Genomic DNA, 8333 nt, shown 5'->3' on the forward strand with positions numbered 1-8333 from the left:
GAGCCGTTTGGATCGACCACTGCATTTCTTGTCCTTGTCAAAAACATTTTTTTAAACTGACTATAATTTAAAGAAACATTAAACACGTAAAACTTGTTTTTATTGAACATGCAGAATATCATGTCGCAAGAGTGTCCGCAACAAAAGAGATGGCAGCACAAATGAGTAGGTTTACCACCAAGTCTGTCTTATATACGCGACATTGAAGCCCTGGTTGTCACACGATTCATTCGAGCTTGCCTATGTAAATATCACTGACGAATACCACACAAGTTTACTTAAAAATAAATAACTACATTGTTTGCTCACTGGATGTTGGTGGGCATATAGTGTAATTTAAATAATTATTTGCATACATGACTTTGTGGTTCCACTTCAATCAAAACAACACCTTGCTTTCTTGCGACAAGTAGCCGAACGGGTTTGACTAAGTTTATTAAAGTAGTTTGGTGTAGGATAATGGAAAACAACGTGACACTTAACTATATGCAGTATGTACGAGCAATCGAACATAGCAGTAAACTTCAGAGTGACAACATTAAATAAGCATCATTATATTATTTGCCTTAATTAAACTAACTTTGTACTCAAACCTTCGGCCAGCTTTAGAATATGTTTGGCAAGGCGGAAGAAACAAATTTTCGTTTGCAGATGGTTCGTTTGGTTTTGTTTTTGAATATTTATCCTTGGGCTGACAAAGCCTTGATTGGTTATTCTTGGCAGTTTCGCATACTTGTGGAGGCTCTTCGCTCTTGACGCAGGGCCGGTCACCGAGATTGACAGAGTGAAGTTTCCGGTTGTTGAAGTGTTGTTGCCGGGGAATTATTCTATCCATTAGGTGCCGCTGAATGGAGAGCAGTCCTTAGAATGCTGTGCTCAAGAGCACACCCCGAGAGTCGAACAAGCGCTGCTTGATAGGTTCATCGTTCACGAAGTCACGCGCTAACCGACTGAGCTATCTGGGCGGGATATCACTATAAATGGTTAAATCGAAGTTGTGACCATTTACCAACGTTGGAGTTGAGCCGCATGTTTTTTAAAACGTTTCTGCTGATTTGAATGTCTCCTCGTTTTGTGAAACTTAATGTTTGTATATCCTGAGATGAGCAGTGAAATACTGAATTTGAATTTATTGTTATATCTCCGCCCCGATAGCTCAGCTGGTTAGCGCGTGGCTTCGTGAACGGAAAAACTTCAAAATCAAGCGGCGCTGGTTCGACTTTCGGGTTGTGCGCTTGAGCAAAGCATTTTAAGGACTGCTCTCCATTCAGCGGCACCAAATGGATGGAATAATTTCCTGGCAGTAACACTTCAACAATCGGGAAACTTCACTCTGGCAATCTCGGTAACCAGCCCTGTGTCAAGAGCCTTTAAAGAAAGCGAAACTACCAGGAATAACCTATCAAGGCTTTGTCAGTCCGAGGTTGAAGATTCAAAAACCAGACAACGAAACCAATATGTCAAATACAAAATCATCTTCGAACCAGCCACGTGCTAAATATTACTTGATTTTGGTTTGTCTGCCACTTCGAAAACGAAGGGCAACATTATCACCAAGTTAGCTTGAAAGCAGCTTCATTGCTTTTGCAATTTCGCACTTGAATCACCTTGCTCACAGCAACCGCAGAGATAGACATTGTGGAAGTGTCAGCATAAACGCTTACTTCACGCCGTTATAATTACCGCTCATTGCTTTACACGATGCTTGTAGTTTCATGTGGAAAGCCACAAGGTAAAGATTGCAATATAAGCACTAAACAGCTTAATGAAATATTTCAGGTTTAATTTAGTTTCCGGAAATTACACTGCGAAGAATCTGCATATGAAGTAATTTTTAATGATTGATTTTTTTCACGCCACTTCTTCTAGTGGCGTTTCCGTCAAGTCAGCCACTACGAGTCGATTAATGTGGTTTTCATTGCAGGTTCATACACAAGTGAAGCAGACCATAGTATGTGGCAATGAACCAGCTTCACACCGATTGTGGTAAAGATTAATACTTGACCTTGCTAATACAGACGACAGCAACGATATTGGCAACTCAAAATTTTGAAATACAATTTAGGAAACAAAACTTCATTTCTTTTGTTGCTACTTGGAAAGTCTGCGAGTTATTTTAACTTTAATGATCAATATAGTTTGGCAGGGTATGGGATGGAATGGAAGACGTTTTTTTTTTATCTTCCATCTTGAAATTTTCTTCCATCCCATTTCCATTCTATCACAAAAATGTCTTCTATCTTTAAAGTTTGTGGCTAAATTTAAGCTGAAAATTTAACAACAGTATATTTGTAAGGTTTGTGTAAAGTCTAGTGTTAGAAGTTAGAACTACTGCACAAAACCTACTTCGGTGTAACTTTTAAACTTGGTGTGCAGCAGGGATGAATCAATTACGTGTAGTTTCAATTCAATTACATTACAATTACGCAATCGATTTTAATCGCGTTACAATCACATTGTTCTGAATTTTTCAAATAACAAATATTTTCAAATGCAATTAATTACACGTTTCAACTACAAACATCAAAAGTGTCAATATTCATGTTCAACAACGATTTTTACTGCCTGCTTTTATCGAAGCCAGTAGAATTGATTTTGATAAAGAATAGGTTACGGAAATTGTTTACACACAGAAAGTTCCTTTATGATATACAACAGTATATCGTGCGTGCATTTGTATTACCAAGTGTAATTGTACCTTGGACCAAATTGTTTTGAAATTTCAATTACATCACACAGCAACAAAAATGTCTTGATTAAAATTTCATGAAAATGTGAAATTAATATTATTGCATTCAAATGCAATTGTAGTAGATATATCGTAAACTCTTTTTGAGGGTTGGTAGAGCGTGAGAGCGGTTGCCTGAGAGCGGTTGTGTGTTTTGTTTTCGAGGTGATTTTTGTCCCGTGTTCAGTTCAGTTTATTGTTTTGCTGGCAATAAACAAACAAAAAGCAAAAACAAATTGAGTGTCTATCAGCACAACAGGATGGCAACGAAAGACCTGTTAGGTCATCTATGTCAGCTGCCAACCACCATGTGTGTTTGGAGTTTGTAGCAAGGCAAGATTGCTCTCTCTTATATCGTTTAATTGTATTTAAAGTTGTAAGGGCACCTTGACTTACGGTAGATAACCGCATGATTGTTTTCGATGCCTCCACAGTGTAGCTTCCATATGAATAAAAGTCATGTGTTTGACATATAAATTTTGTACAATGTACTGCACCGATGCATGAAGCTACACTGAAACAAACTTAATTGATTGTATTAGCACAGCTAACGCTTTGGTTTTTAAATTGCTTTGTATATGCTGCCACATAGTGTGATCGCTTCTCAGACTCTTTGATTAAATTGTTCAAGTGTTCACACAATAGAATCATTCACAGCAATGTGGTACATTTAAATGTCGGACTTGAATTGGAACTATGTTACTCACAAAGTGTGGATGTTGTGGACTTCTTGTTCTAGAAGTCTGTCCGGTTAACTTAGTGGTTACGCGCTCGACTCGTGATCACGCGGCGCTGGTTCGACTCTCGGGGTGTGCGATTGAGCAACGCATTTCAGGACTGCTCTCCATTCAGCGGCCAATAGTAGATGGAATAATTTCCCGGCAACAACACATCAACAAAAAGCCGAAACGTCACTCTATTAATCTCTGTAACCGGCCCTGCTTCAAAAGTCTTACGTATCAGGAATAACAGACGTTTTAACGCCCATATGGCGATAAAAACTTTGAAACGAAGCGTAATTATGGCGCAAAGAGCTCATAAACGAATAAACTAAAAAACTCATTTGTACTAGCTAAAACAGTTTTCTTTAAAGATATATAAGTTGCCGTAAAAATATGTTGCCGAAAAATATATACTGCCCCGTTAGCTTAGTGGTTACGCGCCCGACTCAAGATCACGCGCGCAAGTTCGACTCTCGGGGTGTGCGCTTGGGCAACACATTTCAGGACTGTTCTCCATTCAGCGGCACCTAGTGAATAGAATAATTTCCTGGCAACATCACTTCAATAGTCGGAAAACTTCACTCTGTCAATCTCGGTAACCGGACCTGCGTCAAAAGCTTCTACAAGTATGCGAAACTACCAGGAATAACCAATCAAGGCTTTGTCAGCCCGAGGATAAAGATTCAAAACCAACCAACCATATATATGTTGGACTGTAACTGCAGTAAGTAAAATAAACCTATATTTGCTCTATAGATCATTAATGTCAAATTTTCCCCATGCAAATTGTTCTACAGAAAGAAGAAACTGTAGCACGTTTAAAAACTAGCTTGTGTGGCATCGAAACCTCTAAATATAAATCAAACAAAATCTAACCCCATGAAATTTTTATGGGAGCTATTGGCTACAAGTAAGACAGACAACATGTCGTGCATAATGTCCGTGCATTGTATTCATGACTTAAGCTACATTGCAATGCGTACAAAAGTCAATAAAATTAAAATAAATTAAACAAAACCATAACAAGGGTTAAATATTCTCGGCAGTAGCTGATTGTAGCAATTAGAGGCCTGCAGTTTGTGACTTATCACATGTCTATTTTCGTTTTTCCGTAGAGAAAAAGGAGGTTGCCATAGTTTTAATTTAACGGAATCTCATGCAAAAAAAATTCAACTTTTTTCCCAGGATTTTTTTCCTCACACCACTGCATTGATCATGTGGCTTCTTTGTATCTGTTGGAATCTTAACGAAATTTATGGTAAGGAATGTAAGATATGATCTCCATCAAAATACGGCAAACAAAATTAAAAAAATGGTTAAATTATGAAAAGACTGGACTCATTCTCGTGGCTTAACCATTTGGTTCAATTTGCTATTTTCAGATTGCCTCATGAATGGTGAAAAGCAGCAGTTCGTGAGTTCGGACATAGTGAGATAGAAGACAACTGCAGCTTATTCATTTCTTTCTGTTGAATGTGAAAAAACAGACATTCAGCGAGTGCATATAAGCAAGCGTATACCATATATTTCAAAGGAGAAAAGAACAACGTACACCAAAATCTACCATGACATTTCTGATTTTACTTCTTGTTCGTACGAAAGCAGAAAAGTTTTGCCACTTTACTTCTTTCCTCTCACGCTAGATGGCGCGGTGAAACCATAAAAATTAAAGATCATCAAATGCATTTATTATTTACTTAAAACTTCAACAGGCTGTTTCACCCTTATTGGGATCATTTGAAGGTTTTTATTCAAATCAAATGATTAACGTTTTTGTGAGTAACAACTGTATTTGATGAAATTTGCTCTGCTTGGCCAGTTTACTTGCAATTGAGCACTATTTGTGATCGATTATTTGCCCAGTAGCATTTATTTTTTTAATTGAAAATCAATGCATTCAAAAGGCGATGTGGTACGATTTGAAGACAATAGATTTGCTTGAAGCATATATCTTACAGTGCTCACCCACAAAACAGAATCTGTCATTGGGCAAAAAAAGCTAAGCAAAGGCTACACAGTAATACCCGATGTCGTTCTTTTGCATTACAGCTTGTTTTTACATTGATTCAACGTCTGCGGACGTTAAGTCAATGTAAAAATGACAGATATTGCTGTTTGGAAAGTTCTACCAAAGTTTAGCTTTGATTCAATGATCATTCGACAAAAAACGTATTAAAAAAAAACGTGTAGGCCTACTCGCACCAAGACACAAAAGCAAAACAAGGCAACTCAGATAGGATATGTCTGATAACAGACTGTGCCAGATGTTTCATGCTCAGTGTATGAAAAAGTTAGATAAATTCAGACCTAAACTCATTTATACAGAAATTTGATTAAAATATTTAAAGAAGAATCGCATCAACTACTTTTGATTCATCAACTGATCAAATTCTGAATCTTTTTGGTATGATTTGTACGTTTATCGTTTTGTAAAATTGTGAATTAGCCTAATTCAAAATTTTGTTCATTCCATTTAGCCATTGCCACACCAGTTGTCCGTTTCTACGAAAACAGGAATTCAAGCAGTCGAATTTTCTTGGTTAGATTTTCAAAAAATATGACATGTTACCGTTCACAAAGAAAGGGAGATGGTCATAATCAAAGTGCTTTACCAAACCTAATCACCACGCATGAAACTCCATCCGCACCACCGGTTGAAACACACTTCTTATTTTGCATCCGTCTTTAAATATATTTCCCTGAAGTATCACGAGCGAGCATAGTTTCATAGTCAGTTGCACAAACCTAGACATTTGCTTGTAGCTGCCAGCTTTGACTGAGCGGTTGTGCTTATTCCTTTGTAAATAATAATTCTATTGTGTTTCCTTGTTGCTATTCCGTTCGTTTCCATTTCATCGACAATGATATTTGGGAAAGCCTCTGTTCTCTTTGTTTTGTTTGAAATTTAATGAAAGCTTTTTGCATACGATTGCAATGCAATAGAGCCTATTTCATTTGGTTGTTACACTTTACTTTTATTCGGAAACTTCCTGGAAACAATTGCGGTTGCTTTCTTACACTACAAATGAATTTCCAAGATTAATCTTTCTCTTTTCATTGAAAGCACAATTTTGGGATTTTAATTTTTGATGCAAAATAAGTAAATTTTAATGAGAATCAAACTTAATCAGAAGCTAACTAACAAATATCCGGTTTATATAAAAAGTAAATCAAAACTTATTTTTCTTGAAATAATGACAAACCATTACGATTAGGGAAAACCGGATAGAAATTTCTTGTCATTCCGAACTTGTAGCCGCGAAGTCGTGGTCATGACAAATAGCGTCGACATATTTAGCTAATTGTAACTTTCTGGATAAGTGGCGCGTAAGGACACGAGCTCTAATCGATGCTGTCGCTTCTAGAGCGCAATAACACGTTCCTATGGACTTTGGCAGGTTTTGCAAGCGACAAATTACATTAATGTAAAAACTCCGTTAAACGATGTCAAATTGCATAATTAGTGTCTGGAATCTATAAGAAGAAGGAAACAATGATGAAAAAATGTTCCCGGCCATTGTAATTCCACGATTCCTTTCAATCAATTTGACGAAATGTTAAATTTATTTTTAAAAATGACGGACGATGTATTTGAAAGAAAAAATATCCTATAAACACACGCATCCACTGTTTTAATGACAACCTATTACTTTAGGTTTACAACAAAGAGTTGATTATGAAAATGAAGCGATCACAAATATGGTTCTTAGCCCCACACGTGTGGTTTTGGAGCACAACATCTACAGTAGTTCATTTTGCTTTAATCAATCTTGGTCGAAAAATAAATTAAACGTTCATTCAGCTAGATGATTTAGTGATGCAGGCGACAGGCTATAAAAGATAAAATAAAAAAGTAGAATTGTAAACATTGTCTTTTTGAAGTAGAAACACTAAATCAACATGCACAGTTGTTAAACCACGAGATTTAACTCGCAGTCATTAAAATGCTGCAATATTTTTGGCAACAATTATTTTCTAACAATTAAAGATCTACCAGCTGAAACAAAATGACTCGATGGATCGTGTAATTAGACCGTGTAAAGTTGTTGGCCGTTAGGAGATTGGATGCCCCAAAGTGAGTCAGGACATGTTTTGAACGTGGGGACTGTAGTTGAGTATCACATACTCGCTCAACTCGGTACATGAGGACAGAAAATTAAAGCAAGACCGCTGCCATAAGATTGGTTGGGGAACGTTACAGCTAAAGTTAGAATTCCGTCATTTCGTCATTATTAATGGGCAGTTTTTCGACAATTTACTCATCTTAACGAAAATCTTGGAAATGCTGATTGCAATATCTGAACTAATTGACTACAAAAGCTGAAAAAAACTTAAAGATATTAAAAATAAAAAGCGTCGGTTTGGTTCGATCATTCATTATAAGGCTATGAGAATTTAATAGTCGATGTTATAGAATAACCGGTAATTCCGCATGAACTGTTAAGGCCTATAACATGCTGGTAAAGCTAATGGTTACATATTATGTTGTGCTTCATAGAGGGCGTAGACAGAGGATTACTTCATCGGAGTTATTGCAAAGCAAAGTCCATACAGTCGTCTACTGGCAAAGTGGGTAATACCAATTAGGCTCGTACAGCAAATCGTGTTACTTTGGTACTTTTAGTTAAGCTTGATTCGTCTCGTCAGTCGATTGTAGCAAGAATTGACAGCGATGGATCTGTGTTTCGCCCATGAGGCTGGGCTCGTTACCATTAATTCTGCTACTGACTATCGATCACCGCTTTTATCAGTCAATTGAACTTTTATTATCATGGAAGCAAAAACCAACAAAACCAGCAAGCTCCAAATGAGGACATTGGTTGTCGGCACTAATAGACAACAAGTGCCACTATCACGATAGCAGGATTTGGTCGTAGACTGTT

Source organism: Aplidium turbinatum, chromosome 6, assembly GCF_918807975.1.
Source record: "Aplidium turbinatum chromosome 6, kaAplTurb1.1, whole genome shotgun sequence".
NCBI classification, from domain to species: domain Eukaryota; kingdom Metazoa; phylum Chordata; class Ascidiacea; order Aplousobranchia; family Polyclinidae; genus Aplidium; species Aplidium turbinatum.